This window comes from Polypterus senegalus, chromosome 5 (genome assembly GCF_016835505.1).
Source record: "Polypterus senegalus isolate Bchr_013 chromosome 5, ASM1683550v1, whole genome shotgun sequence".
NCBI lineage: Eukaryota > Metazoa > Chordata > Cladistia > Polypteriformes > Polypteridae > Polypterus > Polypterus senegalus.
The window spans coordinates 146,405,818-146,426,558 of record NC_053158.1 but is presented as its reverse complement, the minus strand read 5'-3'; the positions used below and the strand labels follow the sequence as shown (position 1 = coordinate 146,426,558).

General features: G+C 38.1%; 1 protein-coding gene across 2 annotated transcripts in view; it reads right to left on the bottom strand.

The window, feature by feature from the left end:
- tmem108 (transmembrane protein 108) overlaps window positions 1-20,741 on the bottom strand; it is a 339,807-nt gene that overhangs the window by 14,584 nt on the left and 304,482 nt on the right. The gene's annotated exons all lie outside the window — the stretch shown is intronic.

The window sequence follows — 20,741 nt, the reverse complement described above, 5'->3', positions numbered from 1 at the left end:
TGTTTTTCAGTGGCAGGAACTGGGAGACTAGTCAGGATGAAGGTAAAGATGACTGCAGCAATGTACAGAGACATCTTGGATGAAAACCTCCTCCAGAGCACTCTTGAACTCAGACTGGGGCGACGGTTCATCTTTCAGCAGGACAACGACTCTAAGCACACAGCCAAGATATCAAAGGAGTGGCTTCGGGACAACTCTGTGAATGTCCTTGAGTGGCCCAGTCAGAGCCCAGACTTGAATCCGACTGAACATCTCTGGAGAGATCTTAAAATGGCTGTGCACCGACGCCACTCCTCCAACCTGATGGAGCTTGAGAGGTGCTGCAAAGAGGAATGGGTGAAACTGGCCAAGGATAGGTGTGCCAAGCTTGTGGCATCGTATTCAAAAAGACTTGAGGCTGTAATTGCTGCCAAAGGTGCATCGACAAAGTATTGAGCAAAGGCTGTGAATACTTATGTACATGTGATTTCTCAGTTTTTTATTTTTAATAAATTTGCAAAAACCTCAAGTAAACGTTTTTCACATTGTCATTATGGGGTGTTGTGTGTAGAATTCTGAGGAAAAAAATTAATCCATTTTGGAATAAGGCTGTAGCATAACAAAATGTGGAAAAAGTGATGCGCTGTGAATACTTTCCAGATGCACTGTACATCCCTTTATACTTAAAAAAAGAAAATCAAATGTTTATGTGTATCTGGATTTTACATCAAACCAGTAAAATGTGATTTGTTTATGTGAATCGTAAACTATGTGTTTAAATTAAAACCAAGCACTCTTTTAGATACCAGTCGTTGGCTGAGGAATGAAACTTGCACACCAGATATAAGATTAAAAAATCAGTTACATTGGTATTACAATTTTTTCCTGAGATGATATGACAATAAAAAAAACCTGGAGGCAATTAATTCAAATCACATCAACAAAACTGCCAAGCTAATTGTTTAGTGTGCCATCTGAACATAAGATGTGTTATTGTAAACAGGAAGGTCCATTTTATCCCACTTTCTACAGCCTGAATAAATAACATTTACAAACCACACTCTTAATCCTGATCGGGATTAAGCAAGTCTAATAATAGATGAATGGATATGAAAAGCGTAATTAGATCAGATCTGATATGTGACTATGAATATGTAGTCTTTTCAGGAATTTACTAGTTTCTGACTAATAAAGTAGTATTTTGTAGACTTTAATATTGCCATTGACATGGCAAATTACACCCTCACCTGATATTGTTCTTTTAAGCTTTATGTAGAACAATCGACAACATATAAAATAAGAAATCAGACAAGATTGAAAAAGGGCAATGGGTTTAATTTGGCTTTTTTGACACTGACTAAAGACTCTTTTAAAACTAGAATTACCAAAGCCTACGAAAAACTCGTAATCCCGGCCCACCTTAAATCCCTTTGCACCTCTCCATCAGCGTCTTTTTTGTTGTAAATATGTCGATCAGCAAAAGCAGCAAGCAGCCTGCTATCCCATCCCCAGAAACATCTCTCAGCTCAAGTCTGTTTATCTGCATGTGAATTGCCTGGAGTAGTATAGGGTAAATAATATATTGTTATTTGGAATAAATGCATTTCATGTGTGTTCCGTGTCTACAACAATCTATGTAAATACATCGTTAAAACAGAAACATTTTTTCTTGTTTTAGTAATAATTGACAAAATGAAGACATGAAGTGCATAATGTGTGATGCCTGAAGTCCAAATATCAAATAAACACTTTCACAAAAGTCATTATTTAGTGGATGCACATTTGACAGCAATTCCAGCCTTGGTTCTGTGAGCACAGGTCCCTGTCAGCTTTGCTCATCTGGAAGCTGCCATTTTTCTCCATTCTTCTTTGTAAAACTGCTCAAGCTCTATCAGGTCGTACAGAGACTGTAAGTGCATGGCCTTTTTCAAGTGTAGTCACAAATTCTCAGTTTAATCGAGATCTGGACTCTGCCTTAGCCACTCCAGAACATTAACATTGTTGTTTTTAGGCCATTCCTTTGTAGCTTTGGCTTTATGCTTGCGGTTGTCCCTTTCCTGGAAAACAAATCTGCCAAGGCACACGTTCTTGCATGGAAATACCTCATATGATTCACTCGTATGATTCTTATAGGCCGAAAAATCAGAACAAAAAGTCATAATCGAAAGAAACAGAAATCTAATAAACAAATATTAGTACTATATAGCACACACCCTGAAAAAACGCCTTTGCTTTTCCATAAATGAAGATGATCTAGAAATCAAATGGCTTGACGTTTGCATACTTACATCCATGATGTTACATGTCATACATCTAGTGTTGCTTACCATAACAATTCATAAACGACATGGCTGCACCCAATATGAAAATAGAACAGCATCAGGTAAATGCAAAAACTCACATACATTCTAGTTAGAAATATGGAATAAACTGTGAAACAACAAAAGCATATGAAGTAATATTTAAAACCCCAAAGTTAAAAAGCCCAAAAATAGACAACAACAAGCAGAGATAAAAATGAAAAAGAAAGCAAATCGTAACATTGAAAATCCTTGTCTGGAAGTCCGTTATATACATTCATCAGATGCAGACAGCGTTTTGAGTCTTCCAAACATTGCGTTTTCTATGGGCTTCAGTATTTTTAATCACAGTTTGAACACCACATCTTGTACATCTGGTTTGTTGGGTTACTACTTACTCACTAAAACTGCTGATACAAAACTATGATTTTATGTCTGTCAAAGTGTGTTAGCCTAAGCATTTTCAACCCCTATTTGAGGTACCCCAGTATTTATGGTTACTATTCAGTGCACCCATTTATTTATTGAACTGCACCACTAGAACAGCAGGTTCAGCTAATCTCTACCTCATTAACTGGAATTTGGTAATCTGATGGTGGAACTTAACAGATACATGGAGAGGATGGAGTGCCTCGAGGACAAGTTTTGGATCCAAACCTGTATTGTAAGTAAGATTTTGAAAATTCTTTTTACTTTTCATTGTAATGTTGATTGTAATATTGATGATTTCATAAGGTGGTTGAAAATATTTCTATAGTACTATATATTCTGGCATGCAGCTGAGGGTGGAGCCCAGCCAGGATGCCCGAGGGGACCGGAGGAGGGCTGGTGCCTCCTTCCGACCACGAGGGGGTGACTGCCCTGGTTTTGTTGGTGGCCTTGGGTAGGGGGCTTGGAAGCCCAACCCTGTAAGGGCCCGTGGCCACCGCCAGGCGGTGCCCCGGTGCCTTAGGAACCGTGGAGCCCAGCACTTCTGCCACACCAGGAAGTGCTGGGGGGAAGAAGACAGGAGATACCCGGAGGGCTTCCGGGTGCACAGCCGGCACTTCCGTCACACAGGGGGGTGTCCAAGGAGGAGTGCCTGGAAACACCTGGAGCCCATCCGGGGTGGAATAAAAGGGGCCGCCTCCCTGCATTCGAGAGCGGAAGTCGGGTGGAAGAGGACGGAGCTGGAGAGAGGACTGGAGGCGGCCAGAAGAAAGGCACAAAGGACTGTGAGGCCTGGACTTTGGGGGATCAGTGCTGGAGGCACTGGGACGTGCACTAACAAACTGTAAATATTTTATATAGTGGTGGTCATAATAAACGTGTGTTGGGTGAACGAACGATGTCCATCTGTCTGTGTCCGGGTCCTGTTCTACAATATGTAAATATGAACAGTACTCTGGTCATAACTTACAGAAAAGTGTGCTATACAAGAAAACAAAATTATGAACCGAGACCACCCAATTCTGAACATTCTGTACTCACAGTTAATTGTATATATATATTGCGTCCGCCCTGGTTATGTTGGGGGCCTCGGGTAAAGGGCTTGGAAGCCCAGCCCTGTAGGGACCCGTGGCCACCGACAGGCGGCGCCCCAGTGCCTGAATATCCCGTGTGGTACCTGGCCGGGGCTGGAGCCCGGCCGGACGCCCAGGAGGACCGGAGGAGGGCTTGTGCCTCCTCCAGACCATGAGGGGGCGTCCGCCCTGGTTATGTTGGGGGCCTCGGGTGAAGGGCTTGGAAGCCCAGCCCTGTAGGGACCCGTGGCCACCGCCAGGCGGCGCCCCAGTGCCTGAATATCCCGGGAAGACGACAGGGGACACCCGGATGGCTTCCGGGTGCGCAGCCGGCACTTCCGCCACACTGGGGCATGGCTACAGAGGAATGCCGGGAAGCAGCTGGAGCCCATCCGGGTTCCTATTTAAGGACCTCCAGTCATTGGCAGAAGTCGGGTGGAAGAGGACGGAGCTGGAGGGAGGACTAGAGGCGGCCAGGAGAAAGGCAGTGGAACTGTGTGGCCTGGAAATTGGGGGAATCAGTGCTGGAGGCACTGCGGTTTGTGAGTGCACAAAAACTTTAAATTGACTTGTAAATAAACGTGTGTTGGGTGAAATATGATGTCCATCAGTGTGTGTCCAGGCCAGCGTCCACAATATATATATATACAGTACATTTTTGTTTACATACTGTGCACTGCAGTATTTAGTAATCCCACTAAAAAAGCCTTGAGAATTTCTCAGAAGTAACAAATTAGGCACAGTAGCCGTTTTTCAGTTTTGTGTTTGATGTGTGATTTGGGCCTCTATAGACTACTGATGCTATTTTTTTAGATCAAAGAGACATTGCAGTTTTACTAATCTCTTTATAATATACAGTTATCATGGTTGTTTCATCTGTTATGGACCAAGTCGCAAATTAGTATTACAGCCAGTTTTCCTTAAGGATTCATTGTGTGTGTGTAGTTGCCCAGAATTCATGTCAGTATATACCTGAGTTCTTGTGATTTTGTCTTCAGTTGTTCTGATATTGAGAAGTTAACAATAGGCAGAACTAAGCAACTGTGTTGTCTTCTTTCTTTAATCTTTTTCATGGTTTAGCAAAGTAGGTTTGATATTAGACACATTAATGTCCTTGGAGTTAGAACATTTAGTAAAACAGATTTATACTTGCTATGTAATTTGTGCACCTCTTAGCCACAAATGGAAGTGAAGGAAAAATATGCATTGTATATTAAAATTACAGATATACTGTAAGTATGGAACCCTTTTCTATTAGAAGATAAAGCAACCTCACAACATTCAATCACAAATGGCCACAGCTTTCTGCTATGGGAACACTTATTTAGGACAGCAGGTAGAGATGCTTATTTCTTCTCAGCGTGAAATGAAATATTCAAGTCTAGGAATAGATCATCAGGTGGTCAGCATGGCACATACCTGTTATAATTAAATTCTTCCTTTCTAAAGTGGGCTTTCTTTTAGTGTGTGCCAACATGTACATAAAAATTCTATCTTAAACCTGTCTCAATTCTTGCCTGGGCTGATCTTTCCCTGAAGAAGTACTTTATTCTGCTTGTGGTACAAGTGTAAATAAGAATTTGGTGTAGGAATAATACTCCTCTTAAATATGTGCCTTACAAAAAAAGAACATATATGTGAATCTTTTACAGCATACACAAAACATGCGAAGATGACAATTCCTATGTCGCATAATTTGAAGAGTATAGTTCATACATCAAGAAGAATCTTACATCTGACTACCGAGTACTTTGCCCTGTGGATTTAAATGTAGATGTCTATTCCTTTATAGTGTTTCACTTACTTTTGGAGAAAAATCTATGGATATAGGTATAACAGATTTAGAATGTAACTTTCAATATACAATTCTGAGATACAAGGATAGGCAATATATCACAGCCAAGACAAGCAACAAATTCAATCGGGAACATAAATTGGTGAGGCAGTTGAATCTTTATTGAGTTATTTGTTGTAGTCGTGAAAACACTTGAACAGCTACAATAAAAACAAGAATGATCTGATGAGTCTCTCTGAAAAGAAAATTGAGCTTGAGATACTAAAGTCACAGATACTGTAAATGCTGTTGCCTCCTAATTTTTTCATGACACTGCTGTGTATTTATTTTTGCATTACATTTTCTTGCAACAAGAAATGTGAATGCAGCCTCAGTAATATTCAGAGGTGGAATGAGACTGATAGAGTTACACAGTTCTAGTGAAAAACCCAAACTGAATCAGTTTACTCACTGGCCCATTTTCAACCTGGTTTACTTTTTTTACAAGTCTGTAGATGGCTCACTGAGCAAGACAGGAACCATCCATGAAAGTGACTACAATTAATGGGAACTCTTATGCACACATCCCCACTCACTCACCCAGACTGATTTTAGGAAGATAATTGAACCTAACTTGCATCTTGTGGATGTGTAATTAAACCAGAGTTGCTGGAGGACATTGTGAGAACATGTAAACTCACTCCATACAGCCCAGGTATGAATCAAGCCCATATCACTGCAGCTGTGAGGCAGCAGCACTAGCTCTGCTTATTCTTATACAGTGCTGTCCACTGAGAACAAAGTCAGAGTACCACTCACTGTGCCTTTATGAACTTACTTGCAGTAGATGTTATATGAGTCATCACTTCAAGATCTCAATGAGATTGTGGGAAAATTATGTAAATTTAGGTACGTTTTTTGATATATAGAAAAAGCAACCAGTTAAACGGAGGACTAAAATCAGGAGCAGGTGTATGGTGCCATGGGACAAGTAGGCCAAACAGGCAGAAAGGTTTTTAAGTGACATATTGAAGGTAATATAATACATCCCTTCTCCTTCTTCTTTCGGCTTCCCCCGTTAGAGGTTGCCACAACGGATCATCTTCTTTCATATCTTCATGTCTTCTACATCTTGTTCTGTTACACCCATCACCTGCATGTCCCCTCTCACCACATCCATAAACCTTCTGTTAGGCCTTCCTTCTTTTCCTCTTGCCTGGCAGCTCTATCGTTAACATCCTTTTCCCAATGTACCCAGCATCTCTCCTCTGCCCATGTCCAAACCAACACATTCTCATCCCTACTGTTTTATTTTTGTTTTGCTTCCGTTATACTAATTTGTGAGAAAATGACTAGAGAAAGGTTTTTCATATTGGAGTTTAAAGCAATATGCTCTGGATTTTGGGCTGTGACCCTTTAGTTGTTTTGAGTTGGTCACATCACATCCATTATTCAACAATTTTATGAACCTAGTTTGTCCATTATAAGGACTCCAGAATCCAGAGCCTATCTCAATAGCACTCGACACCAGGCAGGAACCAGCTTGGGATGGGCTGCCTGTCCATTTTAGGGGACAGACATACAGACACACCCCTTAACACCGGGCCAATCTGAAAGTCACCAGTCAAGTTAACATGTACATTTTTGGCATGTATGAGTAAACTGTAGTATCCGGAGTAAAACCAGAACTCTCAGACAGAAGTGTTAAGTACTATTATTATTTTTAGTAAGGGTTTGTTCACAGGCTTTTGTTTATGTTCCTTTTTATTGTTATTTTTACATTTTGTGATGTGCTGGGTGCCCACAGCTTTGGTATCTTATGTTGAAAACTAATAGTCATAACCGAGGTGGACTTGGACAATGAGGACACAATCATCAAATTATTGGGGCAAAGCAGGTTGTGCGTTTATTAAAAACAAAGTGCTGCGCAGGTTAAAATCTTCAAAAAAAATAATCTATAGAAACAGCGCTTATTGAATAATGACAATAAATAAGAAGTTGAAATCAAGGATAAAATCTGAGTGAGAGCCACCAGCTCACCCCCTCATTTTGTCTTCCTTACTCATCACTCAGGTTTTCTGAGTAGGGCAGAGACGCTGACGACTGCAGTCCACCAGCTACTCCCATCCTAGACACCTTTTGTCAGCGTCCGCTGGAATACTCAGTCGCTCTCAGCTGTTCAGCAGGAGCAATCCAGTATGCCCCTCTGCTTATGCATCCTTCATGGGCTTCCCCAAACACTTTGCCACCTCCTATCAGCACTGGCTCCATCTTGATTTTGTCCTCTCTTTCCTTAATTTCTTTCTCTTTATTCCTTTCTGTCTTATTAGAGCCCTTTTGCCCTAGTGGGTGAAGGTGGTTTCACTAATGGTCCAAGCAGCATCAATAAGAGGTCATTGTGCCAATTGTGCTAGCACGTGAATAAGCAACCAGGCCAATTCCCCCATTAAATGCTCACCGGCCACAAAGCTTTCTGCTCACTCATATCTACACCCACAAAGTTTGAGCACCACTGTTTTTAAAAACTGTGCACTGCCAAGGACCCCGGACACACTTCACTGCACTGTTTTTTTTTTTTTTTTGTTAACTTTGTTTTATGTACATATTATTTAATTGTTATGCACTGTGCATTTGAGCCTCATGACCACATTCCCTGTGTTTTGTGGGTAGAACCCCAAGATTCAGGACCACCATGATGTAAGAGTTGAAGTTCTGAGGGACCACCTTACAACTTTATATTCTGGTGGAGGAGATGAATCCCTCAGAACTTCATTGAGTGTTGAAGAGTTCAGATCAAGTCACATGTAGGTTTTGTTTTGATTTTTGGGTATTGATGTTTATTTTTGTTAATCAGACTTTGTGTTTGTAGTTGGATTTGTTTTGCCTTGTACTGCCTTTCTAGGTATACCCTGTGTGCTTGTTTTGCCTTTTCCTGCTTTACTTGTTTATTTATTCTTGATAAGTTAGATATCATTCTCCTGCTGTTGTCTATTCAAGCCACAGGTTTATGGCTATCCTCTCCCTTGAATGTCATTTTTGTGTATTAGGGACATTCAAAATATTTTTGCCCTTTTAAATCCAGTGCCTCATTTTGGGCCAATGCAGGTCTGGCTGCCAAGGGCGAGGCCTATTTTGGGGCAGACACGTGAGGTCCTAGGTTGGTCTCTATGTATAGTTTGTAGCCTGCAACCTTGACCATTTTGTGCTGCAGCTTCACAACTATCATGCTGTTGCCATCACCTTATTTACATTAAATTCTTGACATCCTTAAACTTGGTTAATCCTAGTCAGGGTCACAAGGACCACTGAATTTTATGTCCAGTAAAGGACATAGTATAGACACATATTGTATATCCTAGAGAAAGTCTACAGTGTATATCTTTATTTCCTTGTGGGAAGCATGATGTTATATTAAAGCAATCATAAAAACGTTTCTGATTATGACAGATATTTTTTACAGTTTTTAATTCTTGCAAAAAGAGGACTCAATAATTATACTTTTACTTTAATATTTATTCATGGAATTCAGGGATTATTGTACTAAATTATTTGCACTGAATAAGTTCAAGCAAGAAAAAGATTCCATTTTACTGTGAATACTGTAGCCATATGATCCCTTTGCCCATCTGCCAGTTTGTACTAGATCTGGGTTAGCTTTAATTTGGAATTTGAATTGTGAAAGACATTCTGCCAATGCCACTTAGCGGATTTACCACACAAGTTCCTATTTTTAGAGGTGTCTGTCATTGTATAACAATAGTATTTGGCTGTGTTTTAGCATAGTAATTGAACCAGACAAAAAAGCCTGCCAATATATGCGGCCAGCCAACAAGAAGATGATGGGAAAAATAATCAAATCATATTAAAGGCACTGCAGTGTTTGAGAACTCACATTCTATAAGACATATGCCGTCCCATAAATTCAACTTGAGAGTCAGTCGACAGTCACTATTTAAATTCACTTGTTCTGCTGGTCTCTGCTTACTGAGTCTCACTCAATAACAGTTAAATTGGATTTAACACGGTGTCCCATCTGTATATGTTTCATCTGCTCATAACTCCTCAATTTGATTTTCATTTCAAAACAATATAGATAAAAAATAATTAGTGTTATGATGTGGCTGTAAGAGAAGACAAAAGGTTTGAGCCTCAGGTTTATTTCAAAGCAACCATAATGACAATCTTTTTTAAAATTTATACCCTCTACTAAACAAAAATGTTAAATATAAAATTGATGCAAAGCAGTAACCATACTTTAGGTATTCCTCCTATATTTGTTGTCATTCAAAGTCAGATTAAATTTTGAAATTAAACCATAAAGTTTTTAAAGGCCTTTATTCTATATACTTAACAGAGTTCATTTGTGTGCACATCCAAGAAGGCACATTCTGACCGCAAGATGCCAGCATTCTGAAAGTTTCTGTAGGGGGTCAAGCTAAATGGACCCAAAACTGTGGAATGGTCTGCCCACTTCTAGTAAGTTTGCTCCATTGATCTCAGCATAAGTGTGTGTGTTTTTTTTAAATGACCAAGGAGTTCCCAAATGCTTATTTCTTCTAGATCAGGGGTGCCCACACTTTATCGGCTTGCAAGCTACTCTTAAAATGACCAGGTCGAAATGATCTGCCTACATTAAAAATGCTATATATATAGATATATATATATATATACTAGCAGAATACTGGCGCTTCGCAGCGGAGAAGTAGTGTGTTAAAGAAGTTAAGAAAAAGAAAAGGAAAAATTTTAAAAATAACATAACATGATTGTTAATGTAATTGGTTTGTCATTGATATGAGTGTTGTTCTCATATCTATATATATATATATATATATATATATATATATATATATATATATATATATATATATATATATATACACAGTGGTACCTCGTTATACGTCTGCTTTGGAATAAGTCCAACTTGGTATACGTCCTGTTTAGAGGCGAAATATTTTGCTTGGTATACGACCTTTGTTTGGAATACGACTCGTGTGCTAGAACAACATGTGTGGTGTGGTATACCGGGCGCGCGCCTTCAAAAAAAAGGGCCAAGTTTTAACCTGTACAGTAATCCCTCGCTATATCGCTTCGACTTTCGCAGCGTCACTCTATCGTGGATTTCATATGAAAGCATAACTAAATATATAACGTGGATTTTTCGCTGCTTTGCGGGTTCTGTGGACAATGTGTCTTTTTACTTCCTGTACATGCTTCCTCAGTTGGTTTGCCCAGTTGATTTCATACAAGGGACACAATTGGTGGATGACTGAGAAGCTAACCAATCAGAACACGCAGTTAAGTTCTCCTGACTGAGAAGCTAACCAATCAGAGCATGCAGGTTAAGTTCCTGCGTGCTGAATGCAGTGTTAACCAGGAAGTCTTGGCTCGCTCATTCAGCATCAACATGTTTCGCTGTGTAAAGAGTTAACTTTTGTGCTCTTTTGTGTTTATCTTTGTGCATAGTCAAGCCCTTCATTATGGCTCCAAACGATCTGCTACTGCTTCAGGGGCCGTGCCCAAGTGTAAACGGAAGATGTTAATAATTGCCGAAAAGGTAAACGTTTTGGATTTGTTGAAGGCTACGATTCTTTTTATTTAAAAAGTAGGAAAGGAATATAAGATCTACGGCCGCAGTGTCCTTTTAACCAGGATGCAAAACGAGATGTAATTGGATGTAATAAGGCAGTAGACTGGATGGAATCTGCTTTAGGGATTTGGATTGAAGACTGCCAGAAGAAGAACAATGGCAGTGCTTCACAATCGCCTGAAGAGGCTCCTTTGGATGAGCTGTAACGCTCTCCTTTGTTGTGCAGTAAAATTAAACTCATTGTTATTGGACAAGTCATTGTCATTTATTTCATCTAATTGCTTTTGTATTTATGTATTTTAGTATTAAGCAGTGTTTAAATTAGTTTATACAACCCCATCAATGTATAATATGCCAATAACAGTAGGATTTTTTTTTCATGGGAACGAATTAATCATTTTCCCATTATTTCTTATGGGAAAAATTCGTTTGGTATAAGTCCTGTTTGGTATAAGTTCAGGGATCTGGAATGGATTAAGGACGTATACCAAGGTACCACTGTATATATACAGGTATATATATATATATATATATATATATATATATATATATATATATATATATATATATATATACATATATATATATATATATATATATATATATATATAGGAAAATACCCGCACTTGGCAGCGGAGAAGTAAAAAGAAAAGGAAACATTTTAATAATAACGTAACATGATTGACAATGTAATTGTTTTGTCATTGTCATGAGTGTTGCTGGCATATATAGATATATATATATATATATATATATATATATATATATATATATATATACACATACATGTGTACATATATACACACACACATATACTATGGGGTGCTAAACAGGCAAATACATTGATTTTGTGAATATATAAAGTCGGCGTCAGAATATATATAGTCAAAACTTGAATATATAAAGTCATTCCTGAATATATAAAGTCAAAACTTGAATATATAAAGTCAGCGTTGGTATACATAAAGTCAAAATTTTTTTCTGAATATATAAAGTCAGCAGTGGAATATATAAAGTGAAAACTTGAATGTATAAAGTCATCGCTGGAATATATAAAGTGAAAATTTGAATATATAAAGTCAGCGTCAGAATATATAAAGCGCTGACTTTATATATTTAAGTTTTGACTTTATATATTCCAGCGCTTACTTTATATATTCAAGTTTTGACTTTATATATTCAGAAATGACTTTATATGTGAAACTTTTAACTTTATATAGTTAAATTTAGTCATCATTGCATATCTTTTTCTTTACCATAGAAATTTAAAGACTAAATTCAACTTCCATTCCTAACAAAGATATTTCTGGCAACTAAATTGAACCTACTTATATCCAAATTCGAGCTATTGAGCCATCGCCTGCCTGCCTGAGTAAGTCACCCTCGCTTCGCTCTTTCTTTTTTACCTTTCATTTAATCATGGCTAGTGGTGGAAAAATTATAAAATGGAAGGAGGATTACACTGAGTATGGCTTTACCAAAACAATTATTGATGGCGAATCGATTATTCATAAAGCTTCGATTGGTGATCTGTTTTTCTGTGTTAACCACATATTTTTTCATACTTCTTCTCAAACCAAGGGGGTGCGAGGGTAAAATGAATCGGGAAGCGCTGATCAATGTAATTGGTGTACCAGGATATCATGCATTGACAGAAGTTCCCCTTTGCTTGTATTGCAAAGTGTGATTAAATGCGTCATTTTTTAACGCGTTATGGAGCACATGCATCAATGCTTCTCAGCTGTGCTTGTGCTAAGAAAAGGAAACATTTTAAAAATAACGTAACACGATTGTCAATGTAACCTTTTGTAAGTAGTGCCTGGAGGATTCAGTGTGGAGAAACTGTAGAGACAGCGTCTGTATTAACTTGTGTATTTTTCTTTGAGTATTTGGTGGCAGCGTCACAAAGTCGCTTCCGTAACACTGCGTGCGTTAGCTGCGGAGCTCAGCTCAGAGCGAAATGAGGTGAATGGGAGGAGAGATGATGACGTGACTCCTCCACCCGCCTTAACTGTCAATCCCCCACAAACACAGTCTCTCAGAATTTGCATAAGCACAGCCCTTCACGTGCAATTTTAACTTAGTTACAAAGTGATCAAAACTCTCGTTTATATCCTGCGTCCTCTCATTAAACTTGTATCCCCGTGAGCATGACAAACGCCAGCGGCAGCCTGTCTATGAACTTAATTTAAACTTTAGGTTTACACCTTGCTTTGTTTCCGAAGTAGCAGCACTCATGAATATGGTTGTATATGTCACTCGCTCGCTTCTTATTGTTTCGCTGCCTTCTCAATTTTATAATGCATGTTTTCTTAAGCGCTTTTTTGAACTTTCCCTGGTTTTCTACGCACTGCGTTGACAGTCAGTTCAAGTGATTATGTGGGAGGCGTGATGATGTCACACGAATCTCCGCCCCCCCACGGCTTTCGAGCTCAACTCCATTACAGTAAATGGAGAAAAATAGCTTCCAGTTATGACCATTACGCATAGAATTTTGAAATGAAACCTGCCCAACTTTTGTAAGGAAGCTGTAAGGAATGAGCCTGCCAAATTTCAGCCTTCTACCTACATGGGAACTTGGAGAATTAGTGATGAGTCAGTGAGTGAGTGAGTGAGTGAGTGAATCAGTGAGTGAGTGAGTGAGTGAGTCAGTCAGTCAGTGAGGGCTTTGCCTTTTATTAGTATAGATACTCAGTATACTTTATACATAAAATATATGTTGTTGTACCTTGCATAACTGAATAACCTTTATGGCACAATAACAATTCAATCCATTTATGGTCACTACAGTATTTGGATTTAATAATCTTCATGTCGGAAAAGGCTGACTTGCATAAATAAGTACAGCCGAATAATGCAGTCAAGGAGGTAGCTCTTGGAAGGGCTTCTTATGCTTACTGATCGAGTGACTCACCTGGAACGATGCTTCGGTGTGTCTGCCTTTGCTTTTGAATTCAGCTGAGTGAAAAATGACGGCTATCCGATTAACTGCGATTTTAGTTCCCTCTCCTTTCTCTTTCTCAGATCACTTTTCGGAAGGAAGTCAGTTTCGTAGTTTTTATGAACAGTTCGAAAGTGCCTTTCCACATTTTCCTTCTTTGGAATACAAATGATAGATTGACAGATCAGACAAACACACTTCGATTGTGACATTGTGAGAAAAAAGAGGATTTCCACATCCAGCCCATACCCTCCCCAAACAATTTTTTTTTTAAATCCCTTCTTTTGTCGATATAAATTGGAAGACTAACTAGATCACTTAGATAGTTTTGCATTGGTTTGCGCGTTTGATCGTGCATGGGGGATGACCAGTGTGTTAGAAAAAAAGAGATCTCAGACTGGCAGCCCTGTATGTCAATCAAGTGGCAAATACCATAGGGAGGATATACAGTATGATAGACTAACATTTAAAAAATGTTTTTTTGAATGCAACGTGATCTACCCGCACTACCTTTGCAATCTACCGGTCAATTGCGATTGACGTCTTGGGTACCCCGTTCTAGATCTTGCCCTCCATTGTCATATAGCCACATGTTAATACCTAGGTTAAGAGAAATTTATATTAACATAATTTTTTATAGTTAATGATTGTGATTAACTTAATTTTATTGGTGGCTTGATTTAATATGTGTGTTTATGTACTTAAATGTTGTTATATTTTGCACTTTTTATTATAATATTATAGTTGTAAATATGGTGTAAGTGCTCCAAGCTTTACTCAATGAAGAGAGATGTGTAGAAATAAACTAAACTAAATTAAATTGAACTGAGTGTAAGCAAAAAAAAATATATAGTATACAAAGCAAAAAAATGGTGCTTACCAGAATACAGTGCTGTTAATAAAATATAATGAGAAGAAAGAAGCATGCCATTTAGTAGCCATGGTTTGATGCTCATCTTCCGCATCTTTTGGTGTTGATGTTGTAAGTCCAAATAATGTTGCCAAAGAATCCAAAATAGCTCAAGATCCACACTTATACAAAATATGTGTAAATTATTTGGTACAAAAGAACTCCAATTTGTTATTTTCATAAGCTTACATATGGAGTTATATTGCACTATATATTCTAGAATGGATCTTTTCAGTAAGAAATGCTCTTACTTTTTCACTATTATGAATGTGCTTTAAATCTCACAGAAATGAAATGTTTACTTATAAAAAAAAAATCTTCCACAGCTTCATAATATTACAAATAAAATTTAGGGCAGCAGTATTCAAATGTAAGAAGTTGTCTTTGATGTCCAACCCTGAACATCTCAGTGCATCAAATTCATTTTTTTCGTAAGCTGATTATTATTTGAAGCAAAATCTTCCCTTATATAACTGAAACACTTTCTTTCAAAGTGTAAGCCCAGATCTATTCTAATGTCATTTATTTATTTTTAAAGTTCGGATACATGCAAATGTTTAGATATGCCTGGTCAAACTGCATGTTTCACTAATTCTTTAAGTAAAGAGAAGTTACTCTCTGCAGAGTATACAGTTAAACATCTTAATGTAAAATTACCATTTATTTTCTGAGTTTATGAGATTAAAAAAAAACTGTAAGTATATAATGGTTGTTTTTCCCGAAATCACTTTACATTACTTATGTCATAGCATCAACTTAACAGCTGCCCTCTTGTGGTTGAAATGCTTATCTTGTCACTTTACAAGGGTTTGTAGTGGTGGGGGAATTGACTTACAACACACAACTGTAAAGCTCCTCTTGTGTGTATGGACGTTGCACTGTCTCAGGTGAAGCCTATTGTATTTTCTTTGTACATACATGGCTATCAACATTATATTAAAAGTATTTACAGTAAGCAAATGGAGCTGATCTACACTCAGAACAGAACTCTTCCCTAGTCTTTTACTTTTATCTTTTAGATGAAGATATGATGTTCACACTTTACTTTTTCATTATTGTATCACAGCCAGGCATGAGTCAGTCCAGAAACAATTACCATACACTGTTATATTTGTCATTAAGAGAATAAGACTTAAGTAGATATTAAGAAGTAGCGGAGTAATAATTAAAAGAAAGCACCTAAAAAGAAAGGCGACCATGAATTAGATTACACGGGTCTGAGAATGTTATGTTTATGCAGAACAGTTATCTGACAAATGTTTTCATCGACAGCAATAAAAATGAAAGCAAAGAATGTTTGTAGCTGCCAGCTACTTTGTGTGTTTTTTGGAGCCCACAGTTTCTAGCTACAATACTGAAGACAAGTGCTTTCTAAAAATGTAGAGTGAATTTGGCATTGCAATGAATTTAAAAATGCACATGTTGAATGGTACTCTGAAGTAGAAAACCATGTGTCCCCTAACAGGATTTGGAGAGCTCAGGGTCTACATTAAGTGCTAAGGATAGTCTTCTACTCAAAATCCTCTGTCAGATGTTTTGAGTATTTTTCATTTTTGCTAGTTTGGGAGCATGCGCTGATATAGTGCATTGCTGTACGCACCACATGACGAACCACCTTAGGATCCCCCAATTTAGGACAAGGCTTCAATTCTTTTTTTTATGCTGAAAGCAAAACTTGCCTAACTCTGAAAATTATTCACCCATATAATACTTGGCAAGAGTTCTATGTCTTACACGCATAGAGCCTGGTGTCTTGATAGGTGATTCGTATTCAGTACCTGTACCTGTGTAGATGGAAGGCAGGCAAGCAGGCAACATGGTGTAGTGGGAAAGGAATGGACTTCCAAACCACAAGGTTTCTGATTAAGTTCCTTTCTTTGACCCAATGTGTTATGTATAGCAAGTACAATAAGTCTACTGTGGCCCAAATTAAAAAAAATATATGTGAACATCTTGTGATGATATTTGCTAAGGAAATGTGCTACATTAAATAAATGATTTTTGCTTTTATCAAGTGATGGCTGTCCAAAATCTCTTTAAGCTGTAATATGGCTTGTGTTCATGTGGTCAAAAAATATGAGCTAGGCATGTGTTGTTTAGAATAAAGTATAAATACATGAGCTTAAAGTCTTTTACTTAAACAAATATTATTTAAAGGTGCCACAGATGGTTTAATGTATTATATTTGAAAAATGACAACTTACATACCTCAAAACCTATACCTGCAGATGACACAGCAATGTTCACTGCTAATGAAGAGTAGCAATGGAAAAATAAAAGTATTGAACAGAAGAGGCTAAAAATAAAACATAAATGTAAATGTATCCAGTTTTATTTACATTGATCCACAGGCAGAGTCAAAATGGAATCTGCTGGCCTTTCCATTAGAGAGTCTTATTAAATAAGTCAAAATGAACTTGTGAAGTTAATGTGAGGACAATAATAATTACAACGTGTCCTGCCATGAACCCTGCCTATACCAATTTTCTTGAATAAAGGCCCATTGGAATTTAATAAAAACTGAAAGACATTTCAGGATTAGGATTTATGATATGATTTTGGTCGTAAATGAAATGTGTTATAAAAAGTCTGGCTTCTCAGCTTGTCTGTTTGATATTTGGAATGTGTCAGATCATTTATTTTAAAAAAGGTGCAGTGGGGAGTTTGTTTAATGTTAGATCTTTGCAGCCTGTTCCCAAAATGTTTTTGAGTTTGCCAAATATAGTACTTGAAGGTTAAGAACATTATCACTGCTTTAAATGCCCAATTTAAATTTGTAACTGATTTTTATATATTGTGCAATTCACACTCTGCCTTGTTTAACCTCAGCCAGGCACTGTTCATTACATTATGCTTCATGTAATAGTCAAAGTGCAGAATAAACGATGCTGATGCTTGAAGTAAAGCTGTTGCATTACTCACATTGTTATCATTAACTTAGGAGTTAGATTAATCTGGTTAAGGCTTGTTTAGACCAGAGCCTATTCTGGCAGGATGAGGCTAAAGGGAGTAAGCAACCCTAAATAATGCACCAATCCATTTCAATTTACACTCTTTCAGACATACAGTACATTCTCTTGCACAGGGACAATTCAGAATCATCAAGAAAGCATATTAATAAAGTATCTATCTATCTATCTATCTATCTATCTATCTATCTATCTATCTATCTATCTATCTATCTATCTATCTATCTAAATAATTTATGTATGGAATAACACAGCATCACATATCATAGTACAACATTCTCAAATTCATTTAATTCAGTTTAAGGTAACAGGGGCTCAGAGCCAATCCTGGCAGAAATGGGACTTGCACACATATCCACAGAAGGCAAAGCTGGATTTGCAAAACAATGTAACACAGATGTGTGTGATATAATGGAGGTAAAAACAAGAGTGCCTGGAGAAAAATCACACACAGACATGGGGAGAATAACCAGACTCCATATAGACAGCGACCGGATTTGAACCTAGGACTCTAGAATGGTGAGGCAGGCGAGAAAAATAAAAATTCTACAGTCTTTTCTGTGCCTTGAAAAGCACCTAAACATGAGAGAAACCTATTTTAGAATTCTTGAATTGTTATGCAGTAATTTGGAAAAAAGTACACTTGGACTAAGCTAATGTAATACTAAGGGAGGACTAGAGGAAATTGCAGGGGGAAGCATACTCAGAATGTTTTTACTGCAACCAACACTAGAAAAGGAAAATGAATGAATGAATGAAAAGGTTGAAATTTTTGAAATGTCCACACATACTCTTCAAAGCTATGATGCTCCTCAATAAGACAGATGGTGCTCAGAGTTTACAATTATTCAATTCATACAGTTTACGAAGACAGGTCATTTCCAGATGTTTTTTAAATGTTTCAGTTAAGAAATGCACCTTTATCTGGATCCCATTGTAAGGAGCATTGTAAACAACACGTGCAGAACAAATCTCAGATTTACCAATAAGTACAGTTCCATAGATCAGTTAGTGAGTCATACAGGTCACTCTGATACGTTCTACCAGCTACGCATATGATATCTTGTGTCTCAGCATTGATGATTACATTTTCCTTCAGGAGGTCCTTGCCAAAGCTGGCACACAGCATCGCATATATATATTTCTCTTCTGGTTCGTCCTGCTTCCTCTTCAAACCTGGTCACGTCACGTCACGGCCATATATTTAGCCTGACCGAGTGACCTTTCTCTTCGGCGGTGGTGTGACACCAATGGGGTCATGAGAGAGGAGCGGGGAACGCGGTAGTCTGAAGAAGGAATAAAAATTGAGAAAAGCAGCGTTGGGGTGTATGGGAGGCCGCAGCAATGGGGTCATGAGAGAGGAGCGGGGAACACGGTAGTCCGAAGGAGGAACAGGAATCAAGAAAAATGGCGTGGGGGTGTATGGGTGGCTGCAGCCAGCGTGGGGAAGGGTTTGGAAGAGGAAGAACAGGAATCGAGAAATGCCGTGTGGGCTGAATGTGGGGGGGACAGGGTTTGAAGAGGAAGCAGGACGAACCAGAAGAGAAATATATATGCTGTGTGGGCTGTGTGTGGGGGGGACAGGGTTTGAAGAGGAAGCAGGATGAACCAGAAGAGAAATATATATATAAGAGATTATATATATATATATATATATATATATATATGAGATTATTGGGTGCAAACTGATCGCTATACAAAATTCTGAAACAATCTTCATTCCCAGAATCTCTCTCATTCCTCCTGACACCAATATCCCTTTTAAATTTAAATCTAAAACAACCAGTCTGTCAGCCACAGTCAGTTGTACGTGGCTTTTTCTAGGGTTAGATCTTTCGACTCATTATTTGTCGTCTCCAGCAAAACACCTATTCACAACTGCATCTTTCAAGAAGTATTTCTTTCTTTTTGATTTCTAAATTCCTTTCTCACCGTTTTCCGTTCCTATTCTTACACCGATGTATGCTATGGTGGGCGTCGGCTAGTGTACAAAAATTTGACCTCTTCAAACACTATCTGCCATCTTATGTCGTAACTGTAGCAAAGCAGTGAAAGACACTTGCATTCTACCTAAGGGTATTTGTTACCTTGAATGTATTCACAAGTCCAAGTTTTGATTTGTGAAGAATAAATTTACTTAATTTGTGACACTGTGTGAATTGGAATTGAGTCATGATGATAATGTAAACAGAAGAAATAAAAGTAACAAAGACATGGTTGAGGAGATTATATAGTCACTTCCAAGATTAGAAAGCATGGAACCACAATCTATATATATAAAATGCTAAGGGACATTTGTCTGCCACCCAAAATGTCACTAAGCATTGGGCCTTGATCTTGGTCTTAATTGAGAGCTTATGACAAGTAATGAAATGACACACAAATGGGATACCTCAACCAAATAATTGGGCTTGAGATTCTTCTCTCACTTACCGTGGCTGACAGGAAAACAACAGCAGTATGGGCAAATGTGAGCAGGAATAGAACCGTGGCAACATGTACTGACAGTGAAGCAACTTGCAGAAGCTAATTACATGATAGAAAGAAGAAGAATCACAGTCCTGACTTCCATTGTGTGCAAACTGCTCGTACTTGAAAACAAATGGAGCTGAATCTGCTAAGCATGAAGCAAACTATAGAAGCCGATTATGTGATCGGAATAAGAAGAATGACAGCTCTAGATTCTGTTAAATTATCGAGGTTTGCATCTTTCTTCCCAGAGACTACATAGGCAAAATGATCAAGAAGATGACATGGCTGCTAAATGTGAAGCAAGCTA